The 18512-nt window shown below is 44.0% G+C and overlaps 1 protein-coding gene across 1 annotated transcript in view; it reads left to right on the top strand.

Moving 5' to 3' along the window:
* Hmga2 (high mobility group AT-hook 2) overlaps positions 1–18512 on the top strand; it is a 117306-nt gene that overhangs the window by 45489 nt on the left and 53305 nt on the right. The gene's annotated exons all lie outside the window — the stretch shown is intronic.

Here is an 18512-nt window from a genome sequence, read left to right as displayed (position 1 = left end):
AAAAAAAAACAAACCAAAAAACAATATGAAAGTTAATATCTTTTCATGGAGTCTTTAAAATATGAGCAGCATGTAAATGGTTAGCCCTGATTCCCTTTCCCCTTCTAGTTTGTCTCCCTCACTTCAAGAGAACAGAGTCACATTTTGCAAGAGGCCTTTTCCTACAGTCCCTCCTCCCCCAACTGAAGAAATATTAGACTCTCACAGATTTGCATGTACTGGTAGATTCTCACCTCCTTCCGTCCAGCCAGAAAGACTTTTGCCCCATTATAACAATGTTTTAGACCTACTGTATAACCTGATACCCAAGCCATAGCTGGGTTTTAAGTTAGAAATGTGGATGCGTCAAAAGAATTTCCTATGCTAAATAGCATTCAGTAGTTACTACAAATAATAATAATAATAATAATAATAATAATAATAATAATAATAATTCCTTCAGTATAGTCCAAGATGGAATTTCTCCTCCTCCATTCTCAGCCTAGAACACAACACTCCTGTGTCATGCTATATCCTTCTTTGGTTATGTTAATGACACCTATAGCCAAGTTATTTCACTATTGGGCATTGGTGACAAGGAAAGAATTGATGACACTACTACATTTATAGGCACTACAAATTGCAATGTCTAATAACCATTGGCCCCTGGGTACAAAGCCCATTAAGTAGAGCAACTAATCCTCCATAGAAAGTTTCATGTATTCGGGTTGTCCTTTTTCCATCTCAGGAGCACTATTAGCCAGCAGTCTGGAGTGCCAATGCAGTAGACTTGTTTGGTTTCCATTTCCTCTTTTCTTTGAACTGTTTTTATAAATCAGGTTAGCAAGTAGGGATACACTCAGCTCTGCTTCTCCGGAATACTGGAATATTTTATTCAAATTAAAAGTACTTAGAGGGAAGAAATAGAAGAACTGCATTCTATCTGCCCGATCCTGGTCTCCCTCACTGTGGGAATTAGGCAGGGACTTGTTATCATCTTTAGTTTTTTGACAAAACTATTTCTTTGGAAAAATATTTTTCTCCTAAGTATGCTTTAAAGGGACATAGTAGCTCAATTCCGCTTTTCATATGCATAAATGCTTACAAATAGTTTACCAGGCTGTTGTGGTCTGCCTTACTCTACATGCAAGGTACTTTTGAAAAATATTAGGAATTCTGTATCATGGTTCCACAGAATGGATTCTAAGCTGCCATGAAATTAGTCTGTCGCTCGAATTTAAATATTTCTAAAGTTTTTGTCCTCAGTGGATATTGCACTCTCCTTCCCAAATCATAGTGCAGGGTTCAACATACTAAAACACGGGCATAAAACACCTTTGGTTTTTAATATTTTCCCATAGGCTACTTTGCATAAGGTTGTAATGGATGACATCATTTCACTTCACATTTTAGCACATATGCAACGACATACTAAGTTTTTCTTCCAAATAATCCATGTCCTGTGTGGGCCTAGAGGGAGACTCTAGGTTGGTAATTTTCAGTTATTTTTTATGTCACCATAAAGCAGTCAAAACAATTTCTACTTCTGAATGGTTTTAGTTGTTTGAGACATGTAGCCCAGGCTAGCCTGGAACTCATGCTTCTCTTGGCTTTGGATTATGATTTTTGAAACCTTAGAATCATTTTCACCACCTAAAAAAGTCCCAAGGTTCTTAAAAATCACATTGTGACGTAAGATCAAATGCTTTTGCCCATTACAAACTTTTAAAGTTTCAAATCGAACTTTCCAGGCAGCCTTTAGAAAAGCCATGTAAACACATCTCCCTAAAGCCCATTAAATTAAATAGTGTCCTGCTATGTCTGTGCAGTATTTGCAACAATAGGAAAAGAACTTGGGATGCTCTGTGCCCCTGTGTGAGCATGTGTGGGTGTGTATGTATGTGTGTATTTTGTACATCTGTGTGCCTGTGTGTGTGTGTGTGTCTGTACAGGTGAGCCTCTTCAAGGACGTTGGAGCTGGAGCAGGGTTTGAGGGCCTCTAACTCAGCTCTGGGTGGCTGGCTTTTTCTTTGTAGCTCTGGCTGTGAAGTGATTTATGGGTGCTGTATGGCCCATACATCACCTTCCTCGTTGCCTTTGGTGACACCTTGTCACATTCTTGTGGGTCTGAGGAATTCATTGTTCTTGTTTGAACTGATAAGAGCAAAAAAAGAACAACAACCAAAAAAAAATGGGGTTGGAGGAGAAAGAATGAGTTAGAGACTTTCTAAACAAACCCCTGGGAAAAGACAAAAGAGGCAGGCTGTTGACCCAGGCCACAGGAAGACTCTTGTCTCCTGCAGTCCTGCCTTAAGTTGCAGGAAGCTGAGGTGGACTGGAAGACTGGCTGAAGCTTTGTCTGCCCTCCAGAGCTACTCCTTTTTTTTTTTTTTTTTCTGGAAGGTTTTCCTCAGAGGACTTTGGAGAGGGCCGAGAGGGAGGAGTGGCTTTTTTCAAGACCAGCAGATAGAATTGTTGAGCAGGGCTTGCAAAGGTCAAATGACACCGGTCTCTGGGAAAACCAAAACTCAGGGCTGTAACTTTTGATGTGAGCCGGTCCCTGCAAAGTTCGCTCAGCCCTACAGCGTGCTTTTCGGGCAAAGCGCCATGTTGCCCTCTCCCCTTTGATGTGTAGGGCCCCGTGCTTCACTTTGTATTTTGGCAGTCTGCATACAGAGGCTGGTGTTTGAGTCCAGCACTTTGAAAGACATGGAAGAGAAACGCTTTTTGGCATGGGGACTAGCCAAAAGTTTGTGTAGTGTTTACAGATGGTATTATCTCCATTTCAGTAAAGCAAATGAAGGATCCATCTGGATTTTTAGATCTCCTCCCCAATATCTTTTCTTTAAAAAAATAAATAAATTAAGTTCTTTGCACCTGAGAAAAGTAACAGATCAGATCATGTGTGCCACATCCAAGGAACTGGAAAACCTCCTACTTCCTTTGGTGACAATGGCTGTTTTTGTTCAAAGCAGTGAAGCGCAACTGTTCCACTTATTCCACTCACTCATACTCTGACATGAGGCTTGTTCATGGAGGAAGAACCTATTTATACAGCACCCCCTATGGCAAGGCGCTGCCCCACCCCTGCTTAGCAGTGAGGTTATTTGGGTAGCAGGCACCCTTTCATGTTACACTGTTAACAAGTCCATGTTGGGTTACACTGTAAACAAGTCCGTGTTTAGTGCCATAAATCAGTTCACCTGGAAGCACCCTTCCCACGACCTGCCCATGTGTACCTCAGTTTGAACTCTAGCCATTGAAAGGGGGTTTTTAGTCTTCCAGAAACAGATCTTTTTGCAACAATGTTGCTTCCAATCCTGAATGCACTGCTTTACCATTCCCCAAGGCTTTCTTGTGCTGTCCGCAAAGGATACAGGAAGATCTGCAAAAGGAGGTGTCCCAGGATTCAAGAGCAGACAGCAGGTAATCCTGAATTCAGATGAGAGAGAGAACTGTAGTCAATGGGCAGCCTTGTAAGAAGGGCAGAATTGAAAGAGGAAGCCACTTTTGGAAAAACATTTCTTTCCCTTCTAGTCATCTTCATTATTTCCAAGTGACATTAGTATTTAGCTACCTAAATATATGTGATGGTGTAAGTAATTTCAGGGCAGCAAAATGTTTTGTGTGTATGTGTGTGTGTGTGTGTGTGTGTGTGTGTGTGTGTGTGAATATCTACTTTTTAGATCTGTGTGTGTGTGTGTGTGTGTGTGAATATCTACTTTTTAGATCTGTAAATGCGGTTTCTCTGTGAGTCTGCTGGGCTTGCCTGTTCTCTGTTGGTGGGGGCCCCTCACTTGTAGTCTCCTGTGGTGATTCACTGCTCTCTGCTGGAGAACCCAAAGCCAGCTCAGGCATTTAGGGTGAATCACTGTGAAGGAACACAGGTGTGGTGACTTGCTTGAGAATCTCCTGGCCTCTGCATTTAAATTCAATGCAAGATTTTTTTTTCATACCGATCAGGGACTATAAGGCTCCAGTCATGTTGTTCAGGCTGGAAGATACAGGTGCAAAAGCCATCCAGATGTCAGCCTCTTCCTGCAAACATCGTCCTCCACAAAGGTATCCTGTGTAATAGTGCACAGAGTCTGTGGTTTCTCAAGCTATTTACTTTCATTCCTGACACAAGAGAAGAATTTGTTTTGTCTGATACATCTATATCAATAACCTATATCAATAATCCTGACTCTAAGGGAAAGTCAAGCTCCTTTGAATAAATGATATTATGCTTGATCTCTCTATATATACATACATATGTATATATATATAAAATTTCATATTACATAATATATATACATATATATGATCCAGAGAAAATAGATCAAGAGTATTAACTAAATAAGCACTAGAACATGTTAGGATATGTTTCCTCCAGACTTTTCTAAGGAAGAATAAATATTAATTTAATATTTAATATTAATTTAAACCCTCATTTGCATTGGTGACAATTGCCATAATTTAGTAGCTACACTTCTCAAGTTAGAAACAAAAGTCCAGTACAAAACCAGTAAGTGTTTTAGAGGAATATTATTTCAGATATATGTTCAGTGTGCATATAGATATGTTTATACACATGGTGCATGTCCACACACACACATGCCCACATCTATTATTTTGATGGGAACTCAGAGTGAAGATGTAAATGTTAACACATCCCTAGGATATTTTATGCTCTTTTCAGTCTGGCATCTCTTCACATAAAAACAATTTGATGAATAGAAATCATAAAAGCTAGCCTCCCAGCAGCATTAAGTGTGCCCCTGTCCCTCAGCATGCCAAGTGAATTATTGCTGCGCTGTCAAAGACAACAAAAACATTTGGGAAGGACTGTTTATTTTACAGCGGTTGACCAAAAGTATGCGAGTGGTTATGAAAAAAAAAAAAAGGTAGTCAGTTGAAGCTGGGAGGTGCCACTTACACATCCTGAAATCCATTCACAGATCTTTGACAGTCACTCCTGGTCACTGTAGAATAAGATCCCAGGAAGACAAGTTTTCCAAAGGAAAAATGGGCTCAGCTGCAGAGCATTTCAGTTCAGAGCAGGGTGCTAAGACCTCTGCCCACTGTCTCGGGTCACTGCCTTCTCTTCTCATTCCTAAAACTTCCTGATACAGTTAGTTCTACCTTTGTTTGTTTGTTTTGTTGTTGTTATTTTGCTTGCCTTTTTCCAATAGAGTTAAGGGAAACTTTTCAAAAAATATGTTTTGTTACTATTGTTGTTCTGGGAGAGCCTGTGCTGTCCTTGGTATTTAAAGGTTAAAAAAAAAGGCTGCTGCTGACAATCTCATTAGATTCTCATGTTCAAATAATTAATCTAAGAACTAGATAGGAAAATACAAGGTTCCCTAAACATTAAGGATAAGAAAATGTATGCTTAGAGAGGATCCATGGCTTGAATAGGGTGTTAGATATGGCTGTGTAGAAGGACACAGAAATAGGAGAGAGAGGCAGACACACACAGAGGGGTGGGGGTGGGGAGAAATATGAATGAATATGTAGCCTGAGAGTTCTTCGAGTTGGATAATCTCTAGCCAAGTTCTCGTTGGAAAAGGTTCAATGATTTCTCCTTGATGAGAAGACATTGTTCCAAGACTCTGAATCTTGAGGCTAAGGTTCCTTTTACTTTAAAAACAAAAACAAAACTACCAGGTTTGGGGCTTTGTGGCAGCTCATTCATTGCACTTCTGAGAAGTGATATTAATCATAACTGGCTCTGTGTAGCCTTTCCACGCTGATGTTTGGCATGATCTAACATCACCCAGTAAATATTGACAGCATTCCTTTAAAGCCACGCTCGTGCATTTGGTCATTTCCATACAGTTCCACACAGACAGAGCTGGTTTTCTTGTTGATCTGGGCGTTTGGGATGGCACCAAACCTGTACTGTGCATCACTAAGGCAGGGAACCGATTTGAAGAGGCTATGGGCATCCAAGGAAGCTTTGCCTGCATAAAGTAGACAGGGAAAAGGAGGGGAGGACTCAGGCAAGCGCCACTGGCCTCTTCCAGCCTACCTCCACAGCTTTTCCTTGTCCCAGAGTGCTTCCAGTTTGCAGGTTTTGTGTTCTGTTGGTGCAAGAGACAGTTGTCCCGTTCTTCAGTACAGACGCTATTTGTGCCTCCTGAGTCACATAGCCTCCTCAGTCCCTTTGCCTTCTCTCTGCCTTGTTTGCTGTAATCACGTGTTTGCTGGCCAGGATGTGTAAATAACACTTGGATAAAAACATTTAAAGGATTATGAAGCAATCTTCCCTAATGGTAGCGAAACAAAATAAAACACCACTCCCACCAATCTGGCTGGCGTGCTACTAAGTAGCGGAATGATCCAGTTATGATTGGAACAGTCCAGGCCCCAGCCTTGTCCTAGGCCATGGGAGAGACAGGGAGGGGACGACAGAATGAGAATCGTCTCGTATCCCGACTCCTGCACAGAGCAAGCACCAGAGAAGGGCCCTGCTGATCCTAGAACCCAGTCTTACAGCTTGTAAGGGGGAGGGTACAGCTACCCTCCCTCCTTCCCTCTTGCAAATGTAGCCTTTCCCTCTGTCCAGACGTCTGGCAGGGCTAGTTCTGCAGCCTACTCGGAGGTCCGGGCTGTGAGGTTTGGATGTGGCTTTTGCTGATCGCTGTTTCCATCTCCTGTCCCTGGGCGGTCAGCTGCTGGCATGGAACCCCAGAGCCTTCATTACCTCCCAGTAATCGGTCTCTCACCAAGGCCGTCTGCCCTGCCCAGAGGGAAGCCAGCACACACACACCGCTGGTGACTGCATGCCCAAAGCAACCTTTGCAGTGAGCTAGGCAGAAGGCGCGCCCGCCCTTCTATGGCTGCCTGGGAGAATCCTGCTGCTAGTTGCGCAGTTCTGCCAGTTGGCACCTGCACACCCTTTTTTGGTTCATACTGAAAACGGCCAGCAGTTCGGGGAAGGAGGAAGCCTCTGCGGCTCCACTGAGCTGCTGCCAGGATTGTATCTGTACTGGGTCCAGCAGCAGAAACAAAACAGGGCAGAGCCTGGGGTGGCCCTGCCAGAGCAGCTGAACACTCAAAACAAAGCGGCCCTCCTTGAGGGCAGCTGCAGCAGGCACCGAGCCTGAGGCGGGAAGGAAACCTGGAGCATGGTTGAATCTTACCAAGATTGGGAAACTGAGGCCCAGAGAAGGTACTGCCTATCTGGAGAGCGGCCCAACTTGGAGTAGAAATGACATCTCTGAAGGCTCCATCTTTACTTCTGTTGGGCTTTAATAGACCCAGCTGCTAAGGATTCGGTAACCTTTACAGAGTACTTAATCCAGTCAGCCTTCATAGCTCATCTGGAAAATGGGGGTGCCAGTCATAGCTTTTAAGGGTTGTACAGACTAAATGATAAAACAGACTGAATGGGAAAGTGTAAACGAAGAAGGTGGTATAGTGCCCATCAACGGAAGCCTTCAGTGTCGCTCGATTCAGTGTTGCCTGTAAGACAGTTTGCTTTGCAGGTGTAACAGGAAAGGCAAGTAATTGTTAAGTACCCATTCTGTTAAAAAGAGGTTTTCTAAGACAGAGTAGCTTTTTTCTTCTCCCCCCCCTCCCCCACCCTCCTTAAGGAATACATTTTAATTGAGATCACAGTGACTGGGCAGGCAAGATGGCTTAGCTGGTAAAGGTGCTTGTCTCCAAACCAAATGACTCAAGTTCAGTCTCCTGAGCCTACATAATAGAGGTTGTCCTCTGAGCTCCTCACATGTGAGCTGCAGTGTCTGCATGCTTGGTGCATACATGTTTCCATGAAGAACCCAGCTTGAAGTGGGAGGACTCAGATAAAGAGCAGTGTGCGATCAGACTTCTGGCCTTCAGTGATGGCGCCTAGAGTTTTCAAAGTTCAAGTTCAAGGTGTTATTTAGGAGAAAACACTATTGCTGACTTGAATTTTGTCCCTTTAGGAATAAGGACTCTGTGTAGGCATAAGAAACTCAACCCCCTGACTCTAAAATGTTTTGTCTCTTGTTCAGAAACCAACCTGTGACTTGTTGACTCCTGATCAGGGTAACAGCTCTCCCTGAGGATGCCAGGCTCTTACGGTACCTCACTGGCTTTCTATGGCCCAGTGAGACTCTCTGACCAGGAAGGGAGGCGGGGCTTTAGAGGTTTAGTAGCTTAAGAAGATGCTTGTGTGTGTGTGTGTGTGTGTGTGTGTGTGTGTGTGTGTGTGTGGTGGGGGGTTGGAAAGATGAGTGTTTCTGCACCCTGGTTTTTTGTTTTTTGTCACCTGTGAATCAAATGACTGGGCTCCATTTTTGTCAGGGCTACCTTCAAAATTGTAAATATTTCCAGCTACAGCGCAATGAACAATGACCGGTCTTGCTTGTTCTTGCTTTCAAGCAATCTCTCAGACTCTGGCTTTGTTGTCTGGGCTATTTGCCCTATGGAATCAATAACGATATCGATAATGGCTGTTGAGGCCATTAAATTCGTTCATATGTAAAGTGATTCACAGTGCACCTGGAACATACTAAGTAGCATAGAAATGTTGACTTAAAGCATAAACCACTTGTGGCTTCCAAATGGGAATTTTCTTCCAGTGGTGTCAAGTACAAACTGAGTCAGCGTAAGCCTTCCTGAGCTGTATTTTTAGATGCTGCTGCTGTATAATTCATCCCCTTTTTTTCTATCTGTATTATGAATTCTATTTGCATTGAGGGTCATCTCTCTCTTTTTTTTAATGAAGTGTGTATATTTCTCTAGTTTATCCTCTTTCTGGCCCTTTGCAAATTTAGTTTTATTTTAATTTAATTGCAGTTTCTTAAGATCTTGCTTTTGAACTGTCATATGACAGGTCCAACTGTATTCACTGGCTTTACTGCATTTGAATTACAAATTTTGCCCCAGAGATCCATCCTTGGGTTTTCTCTCCTGGTGCCCAAGTTGCAGAGAGACATGTTTCCAGGCAGGCATGTTCATGATGAATAGCGGAGTTTTAAATGACATCACGAGATACATAGTTCAGAGACACAAAAGTCTGTTGTTCTGTTCTTTTGGCTGGAGAACACAGTTCTTCCTGGGAACTCTAGCCACAATGCTGGGCTTGAGTTTTATTAATATCCTTGTAGATTGAAAACAAAATGTTTTCCTCTGAGCTTTTGTTCTCTTCCATTTGGCAAACATTGCAACTTGTCACATGAGCTAATAATGTGTGTCTCATTCCCTTGTTTGCCTGTGCCCTGGTGACAGTCTCTGGAAGGTGTATGCTCCTGGGAATAAGAGAGATCCTGGAACTCTTATGTGCCTTATAGCACACACTCAGTATTCCATAGGTATTTGCAAGGCTGGATGTCCCTCCCATATTTCCTGCCTTGAGTCACAATAATAGAAATAAGAACAGTGGTAACTAATGGCTTTCAAAACCGCGTCATCGGATAATGTCAAGCTGCATGCCACAAAACTGCTCCTTTTAAAAGTGAGTCACTGGATCACATTGATCAAGAGAAAGATCATATTCTTCAGTATGGCTGTTGTGTAAGCGGCACGCAGCGTGAAAGGGTGAGGTGTGGAGAATCTGGGATGCTGAACAGGATGTCAAGGGGTGCTCTTTGGCTGCTTCTGTCCAACCTGTCTGTTGAGGTGAAGGCTCTCAGACTCCCTGGGTCCCCGCTGCCATCACCTTGCTCAGGCGGCGGTGGATAGGTCCATACAACTGCTTCTTCTGTGTTTTCTTCAGCTCCTTCATTCATCCCATATCTCCTAGAAGGGAGATCCTTTTAATCCTCCTTTCTTGCAGGATATCATAGGGAAGGAGACTGGCTATAAGACAACACAAAGGTCCTCAGAGGAGGGAATATGGAATCAAACCCAACTCTGGCATGTTGCTGAATTCAAGGCATTAACGTTTGTAAGCAGCAGAGGTCAGAGGGCAATCTGCAGGCATCACTTCTCTCCTTCCGTCACGTGGGTTCTGCGACAAACAGACTCAGATTGTCAGAATTGGGAGCAAGAGCCTTTACCCACTCAGTTTCTCACTGATCCTGCTCATTAACATATTTCTGAAACAGGGTCTTATCACATCAAGTTGACTAGGTTGGCCCTGAGTTCTAGCCCAGGCTAGCCTTGAACGTGTGATCTTCCTGCCAGGCTGTGCCACTCAGCCCCAAACCTCATACTTGTACCTGTCACATGACTTTGAGTATCCTGATAACAGGTAGTTTACGTAGTTAAGATTTCTCTCATTTGGATTTTTTAAAAGTCTTATTTATTTATTTACTTACTTAATTTAGTGTATATGGATGTTATGTCTGCATGCATGTCTGTGTACTACATACATGCTTGGTCCCTACAGGTACCAGAAGAGGGTATCAGATCCCCAGGAATCTGACAAGAGTTACATATGGTTTTGAGCAACCATGTAGGTACTGGGAATAGAACACTAGGCCTTCTGGAAGATCAGCCAATGGTTCTTAGCCACTGAACCATCTTCCTAGGCCCCTAAATCATTTGGATTCCGCTAAAATTGGTGAACACAGGATTGTTATCATTTTTCCCACTTTCCAGTCCCCCCCCACCAACAAAAAGAATTTTTTTAAAAAAATATTTATGTATTTATTTATTCACCATGTGGTTGCAGGGAATTGAATTCAGGACCTCTGGATGAATAGTCAGTGCTCTTAACCACTGAGACATATCCCCTCCCCATTCCTCCTTCCCCCCAACACCCTTCCCCCTCCACCCAAGCAAAAGAATTAATACTACAAACTTCCAGTTCTGCACTTGTCACTCTGACAAAGCAGTGTGGGCCCCAAGTCAAGGATGCTCAGAGCAGCTGTAGTTCATAGGGGACTCATGATGCGACCCACACACTACTAACAGAGTAAACATGTATCTAATCAGTGAGAGCTCAGACATGCACCCCTCCGAATAGAGGCAGATGGGTGGGTTAGAGAGAGAGAGCTTCTGGTCTGAGGATGCTGTGAAACAGTATAGGAGGCCAGCGGGTGTCAGGCTGAGGGCTGGAGCTGGCATAGTGGTGGGTAGATCAGCCTGTGACTTTAAAGCCCTGGTAGGTGGCTGTTGACAAACCTGAGTTGGGAAGTAGATTAGGTCATGGGAAAGTACATACCGGGGCTATTGTGAGGATTGTGTTTCCTTTGAGAAATAAACCCCGTGAGATAAGCGTTACCATCAGCCTCATCCTACTGATGAAAGAAGCAAGACACAGAGATAAAGTCATTGAGACGGCCAACAGCGACAGCGCAGGCAGGGCAGCTGGGCTTCAGAGGGGTTCTATTTTACCACCTGCTTCTATGTCCTTGATCCACCTGTGTGGCCAGTCACCCTGAAAATTTCCTCTGTTCTTCCCTCTAAAGGAAATCCAAATGACCCTTCCCGTTCTTTTCTACCTACATTTATTTTTTTCCATAGTCATCACAATAAGTAAGGATCCACAGAGCAATGACATCACCAAGTCGCAGAGTTGGGAAGAAACAACTCCCTTTGGGCTGGTTTGGGTTGGAAACAGCGTAGTCCAGGGAGCGTCGCCCAAATGCCACCCTCCCAAATATACTATCGAGTTAGTAGTTATCAAGCACAGGGTACAACTGAAATAGTTAACTTAAACTATCTTAGTAATCTCAGCTCCCCTATGAGAGAAACCATAGTGTGCCCAGCCCTTAGCAAAGCCTGAGATTTCCTTGCTTTATAATTGATATTTGTTGGGTGAAGTGGACAGAGTACATTTGTAGGTGTGGGCTAGAGTCCTTTCATAATCCTTCCTATTCTTTTCGGAACATGTTCTTATGACTTGATCAATGGAAAAGAGCAAAGCTAACACCTGGTGTTATTCCAAATACTACATTTCTAACATTCTGTGGGAAATGTAGGAATTGGGGCAGAGTGATGAGGGGTTCGGGTGATGGAGAGCAGCTGTATCACACAGCTGTCTCAAACTAGGCACATGGGCCGTCATTTCTCCACACTTCCACAGATTTCGCCCTCACGCAAAACAGAAATACTGAGGTCCCCCCACCCCACCCCCAGCTCAGGCTACTGTGGGTAGGGCCACACAACTGCTTCTTCTGTGTTTCCTTCAGCTCCTTCATCTGCCCTTTGGCACAGACATCTTTCTGATGTAAACACTGCTTTGATGTCAAACCCTAGGACCTAACAGGCCTTTTAGAAAGACTGGGATAAACAGGCATTGTAACTCCAGAGAACATCCTAGGTTCACCATTCATGTCTGCCTCTAAGGATCCAGATAGTGCCAGGCTTACAGAAGACTCACAGAAAACTGGCAAGCCATCTGCAGTTAACCACAGCAATAAACGGACACAAAAGAAACCCGTGGTAAGTAAGGGATAAACCCTGAGCGGCTCTGTCAGAAGTGATTCACCATGTTAAAAAAAAAAAAAGACAGTATTTTTCTCCATACACTCCTGGTTTCCATGGTGACCCCAGAGTAGCATTTGAGGTGACAGTAAGTCTTAAGGACGGTCCTATGACAAGGACTGTAGGGGAATGACCCTGTGATTGTTTATCTGGGTGACACAGATACTTGCCTACTACATGTGGTATGTCCTGTTGCAAGAGGTACCATAAACATATAGGTGGCCCAAAATGGCCAAAGAAGGACTTCCCAGATGCTCCAACTGTGAGCTGATGAGTCAGGAGTACAGTTGAGATAGCCAAGATGCCTGGATAGGTCAGAGTTACAGCCCTCTCTGTCTCTCTTTGCTGTACGCCTGCCGTGTGTCACATGTCAGGCCTCAGTCTCCCCATCCAAGATGTTGGTGATTACGCTTTCAGGAGAATTAAGTGACTGAATTTCAGGAACCCAATCCCATGCCAGCCTGACAGAGACAACCTTCCTGGTTCAGCAACCCCCTTTCTGCGTGTCTCATGCTTTCTGCTACTGTTTCTCTGCCCCATCTCTCAATTGTCCCTTGCTCCTGTCAGATCAGTCACTGCTGTGTTTACAATAAATGCGCCTCCTTGTCTCCTGGCTGGTGAGCCAGGAGCAGAGGGCTCTGTGCCTCTCCACCAGTATTCACAATGATGGTCTTGGCTAAGGGACAGGAGTTGCTGGCAGAGACCTAAGAGGGAACACACTGTGGTAGCAACATGAAAGAATTTGGCAAGGAGGGGCTCATCACATGATCGTGATTCATACTGTACTCTTGAAATGTGGCTGGCAAGCTAGGGGGAGACTTTGAATGGCAGCCCAGAGCAGAGACACTAGTTTTCAAACATCACATTCTTTTTATAGTACAGGCATGCCTCACAGGGAAAATATTGAACTTGGCCCTGCCAGCACCACTAGAGTCGCCCTGAGTGTGATTTTTAATGTTTGAGTCGTTCTCTGAATCAGATACTCGCTGCATGGAGGAAGTCTTCTATTAGGGGGTACTTTGAAACTGTGTTTTCAATTAATTAACACTAACTCTGAGCTGGTATTTCATTTACTGTTAGCTGATTCCTCTTCTCTTCTCTTCTCTTCTCTTCTCTTCTCTTCTCTTCTCTTCTCTTCTCTTCTCTTCTCTTCTCCTCTCTTCTCTTTTCTTCTCTTCTCTTCTCTTCTCTTCTCCTCTCTTCTCTTTTCTTCTCTTCTCTTCTCTTTTCTTCTCTCTCCTCTCCTCTCCTCCTTTCTCTCTCTGTCTTCTGTCTGTCTCTGTCTCTCTCTGTCTCTGTCTCTGTCTCTCTCTCTTTCTCTCTCTCTCCTCTTGCCTAAAACTCTGGAGACATTTTCTACGGGGTCTCAGCTGGATTATTTTTACGTTATCTCAATGAGAGAGTCATTGGTGTGGGGTGACAGAGGCTGGGAACTCTTCAAAGTAGGGTTGGTTGTTTTGGGATGAACCTGATATACATGGGAATGAGGTAGCTAGGGAGAGGGGCTCTGAAAGTTTGGCATAGTGCTTTCTGATGCCTTCCATGGTGCTTACAATCCATTCATCCTGTTGTTAAAACTTGAAACTAGGACTGGCCAGCTGTTAGGATAAGTCCTTCGTTTTATTTCAACCAAATGGTGCTGCCTCCTGGGGCTGGAAGGAGTCTGACTTCAAGCACAATTATAAATGTGTAGTTCTTTGGAACGGGCGGAAACCTACAAAATGGCCTTGATTCACAAGGCCCCTTTGGCTCTAAGGCTCTCTGCTTCCCATGCGCCATAAATCAGTATCCGCATCAGAAAGTGTAAAGACTGCAGTGTATGGAGGCCCTTCTTCCTCTTCGAGTGTGTCTGTGACAGATTTATACTGATGGCTCTGCTGCACCCCACTCACAGGCTCCTATTATAGCCGTGCCCCACTGACTCAGGTCCCATTTCCTGCTGAAGGTGAGGTGGGGTCCTGCACGAAGGAGGTTGAAATTACACCTCAACTCTTTTAATTGCTGTTAATACAGGGGATTCTTCAAGGGACTGTAGCAAGACCTGCTCTGTTCACGGTAATTTCTACTGTCTTTTCACAAGGTGTGGTCACAGCTAAAATACCAGGCATTTAGTTTCATGACAAGATTCACCATGGCAGGGCACTCCACATTTCAACCCTTTGTGGAAGGAGGTCAAAAGGATGCTTTGGGGAAGAATACACCTCCTCTTTTGTTGTAAGATTCATTTCCTTCGTGTGTGTGTGTGTGTGTGTGTGTGTGTGTTTAAATTGTTTTCCTCCTTGAGAGTACAGTCCAAGAGAGTAACACTTGGAAAAATAATCTTTTTATATATATAAAAAAAGGGTAGCGTTAAAATTTGCAGTTGGAGAGATGGCTCAGAGGTCAAGAACACTTGCTGTTCTTGCAGAAGACCCCAGTTAAATTTCCAGCACCCACGTGTTGGCTCACAGTCATCCATAACTCCAATTCCAGAGGATTCTACGGCCTCTTCTGACCTCTGCCTGTGCTGGGTATGTATGCAGTGTGCACACACATACCTCATGCAAAATGCTCACACCTATAAAATAAGATAAATCTAAAAACATGTTTAATCCTTTCAGATATCTGGAAAGTAGGACTTGTCTTTGGAACATCCTTCTTGCCTGAGGCTTTCATTCTTGCAAAAGTGGCAGGGTCAAAACCAGTGACTCCCAAAGACCCCCGTCAGGGTTAGACTCAGCAATAGTCCCAGAGTAGGGATCCCTACAGGGGGCAGCAAGCCAGAGCTCTCCCAGGGGCTAAGGGATAAAAGTCGTCTGGTCTCCTTTGAGGATGTGGAGCCATACTGAGAGCTATTAAGATGCATGGTTTAAGTCTTCCAAAAGAAAACAAATACAATGCCTAACTTAGAGGCCCTTCTCAAGGGCAGCTGTTGTAGGCCCTTGTGTGAGGTTTTGTCCAGAATTTGCAAACAAAACCAAACTAAAACAAAATCCAAACATCTCACTACCTGAAGCGCTATCTATGATGTTATTTTAGTTTAGTTTTGAAGGATTATGATATTATTAAAATTTTCTCAAAATATAAAAGCACACATACATAATGATAGCTAGTGTCCTTCCTTCCTTCCTTCCTTCCTTCCTTCCTTCCTTCCTTCCTTCCTTCCTTCCTTCCTTCCTTCCTTCCCTTCTCTCTTTTTTTCCTTTTTGACTCAATTCGTATTATTTCTATTTTCAACTTAGCCTGAACCTGGTGTGCCTCTGACAGTCTAAGGGGCCCTGCATTTACTTCAGCATGCTAAGGACCCAGGCTTAAATAGGAAATCGGATTGCTGTCTGCAAGGCTTAGGTTTAGAACTCTTACTGTCTGCTGCGAGGTTTGTGAACGAGGGATCTGGCGAACGAGAGTTATGTGTATGTGTGTGGTTTCTTTTATTGGCCCTGCGTGTTTCTTTGATGATCCATTTTCCAAGCTCCTTCTTATCTTTTAGGAGATGCGTTCAGGATTTATGCATCTGGCAGGCTTTCAGAGGCTTCCGGAGTGGTGGAGAGGTACCCTCCATTTATAAGGTATCTGAATTGGGGTCATTCTGAACATTTACCCTCTGCCGTACGTAAATGTCTTTCTTCTCTGGACACTTCTTTCAAATGGATTTTTCTTTTATGTTAGCCAAACTAAGGGTTTTATCCTTGAACACTCTAGTAATAAAGCTATTTCAGTCCAGACCTGGGAGGGAATTTATTAAATGCATTAAAGGGGTTCGTCAGTTGTTTCCCTAAGCCACTATTGCATGCTGCAGAACTATTGTGTTCATTAGTGTTTGCAAAACTTCATGTTTAGCGAGCAGATGTATAAATGTTACAGGAGCACACCCCCAGGTAGAGACTTACTGGGGTAACTCTTAGAAAGGGCAGAGATGGCCATAAACAGGGGTGCAATAACCCCACAATTATGTACACATGATTATTTGCAAGGAGAGTCTGGGAGTGAGTACTGAGAAACACAACCCAAGGTTTGCATCTGTCCTGTGTACTCCAAATAGCACCCTCCACCAGGTCTGTAATGTGAATCCATGGGTACCAGTAAAATGGCATTTAAAACAAACAGTAAAATGAACAGCATTCACAAAGTAATAAAGACACCACCTTTGAGAGCCCTTTCCTATGGATTTGAAAGAATGTTAGTGAATGGCTCTCCGAAGATGCAAATAAATAATATTTTATTAGATTTTGGCCCAGGAGAAGGGGAGGAGAACCTTCAACTAGAATTACATGATTATTACTTTGCTTCCCCTCAGCCCAACAGACATTAAAATGGAACATAAAATAAGTCTATAACAAGAGTTATGAGGAAAGGTATTGTACTTAGGGGCACACTGTACAGAAAAGTCATTAAAATTGTTTGGGCCTTAGGAAGCTGGGAAGTGGGAGGGGTTGGGGGAGGTCCCTTTTCAGAAAAATGAGAAACTCAGAAATGACTTGCTGAGGACTAGCTAAATCTTGTTTTAAAAACAAACAACAAAAAGGGAATTCTGTGAGGTTCTGATAAACCCCTATCATTCTAGCTGCTTCCCACCAAACCAAACCAAGAGTTTGTTTTCCTGGGATAGCATACTGAATGAGGGACAGTAGCGTTCCCATAGACCCCGGCCATTGCACAGGCAAAACAGTGCAAGTGTGTTATGTCTGACTGGTGTATGGGTTCTGACTCACAAACGCTGCTCTTGTGCACAGATGTGAACTCAAGTGCAGCCCACAGGTACCCAGGGTCTTTACATCCATCGCCCCTCCTTTACCCTATCCAGTCTGCCTGAGGATTCTCTTTCTGGTTGCTTCTATCTGTTTGGATGGTAGTGATGGTTCAGCATATTCTTTCTGCTTTGTCTCAGTCTAAAAATGGTTAACACACCCAGTCTGCTCTTACATGCACACCCCCACCCCCACCCCCATCCCTCTGCTTTCCTGCTGTCTGCTTTCATGTTATGCTAAATCTTAGTTTACTCTGTCAGTAAAGCTCTCTCTCCCTCTCCCTCTCCCTCCCCCCTCTCTCTCCCTCTCCCTCTCTCTCTCTCTCTGTCTGTCTCTCTGTGTGTGTGTGTGTGTGTTCATATCCGCAAAGCTTTAACTCTGGGTTACTGTTTAACTGGGAGGCTCAGCAGGACAAGGGAGATCTCACTAAGATGATACCATCACAGTAAGACCAGCCAAGGCTGTGCTGTGCTACCAACAGGGGCTTTGGGTACAAGTTCTCTGCCATTCATCTTTATCAGGATTTTTTTCCCCCTTCCTGGGAGGAGGTTAAAAGGAATGTTTCAAGGAGGTCTTTGAAAACCATTTTCTTCAAATGTTCATTGCATCTAAGATCCCATTTTTGTCCTTTATTTGCTCCAGAATACCACCAGACTGCCAACAAAGAGGGGCCTGTGTGCCCAGGAATTTTCTGCATTCCTCTCCCGAGCAGGCATTTTTCTCAGCTAGAAAGGCCCTTTGGCAAATTCCCTCTAATCATTGGATTTACCCTAGGCTCTGATAGGTGCCATTCATGGACGTGGTCTGCTGTTTCATGGGGCTGAGGCATTAATGGGGTCTTTTTATGATAAACAAAAACTGGGTAACATTACCAGAAGGATCACAACGCGACTGTTGTTGGGAGGGGTGCTGTATGCATCCCCCACCCCCCCCCACACACACTCTCTCTCTCATTCTTCTTCTTAGTCTTTTCCCCTCCTCTATTTTTACGAATGTACATTTTGTGGGTATTTGGTATGACTATCTCTGGAAACAGAGCTTTTGACCCCAGCTGCCACCGGCAAAACGATCACCAATTGCAGGCCTCTGTTGGCAACAGGATGATTCCAAAACCCATAGATCTACTGCCTGCAGGGAGATCTGCATTTTCTTAATGGGTTGAACCTCGGAGAAATATAGCAGGAAGCCTCTGCTTTATGCGTCCTCTGTCTGCCCCACCATTTAACTACTGGAGATAAGTTTGTAGCTGAGATGGACAGAGTGTGACCTCCGGTGGCTGCTCGCCCAGCTTCACCATGGCCTGTGCTGCCTGCATCAGACTTCATGGTCATTGCCCTTACACTATTCCTTCCTGTTTCTTTCTCAGAATAGTGGAAAGCTGATTAGTTGGAAGCTGGATTCTCCTATAGCGGGGCAGGGGTGGGGTGGGGGGAACAGGTGAAAATACTCTTCCTGTTC

The sequence above is a fragment of the Mastomys coucha genome, unplaced genomic scaffold (genome assembly GCF_008632895.1).
Source record: "Mastomys coucha isolate ucsf_1 unplaced genomic scaffold, UCSF_Mcou_1 pScaffold4, whole genome shotgun sequence".
Taxonomy (NCBI): domain Eukaryota; kingdom Metazoa; phylum Chordata; class Mammalia; order Rodentia; family Muridae; genus Mastomys; species Mastomys coucha.
This window is presented reverse-complemented; position numbering and strand designations above follow the sequence as displayed.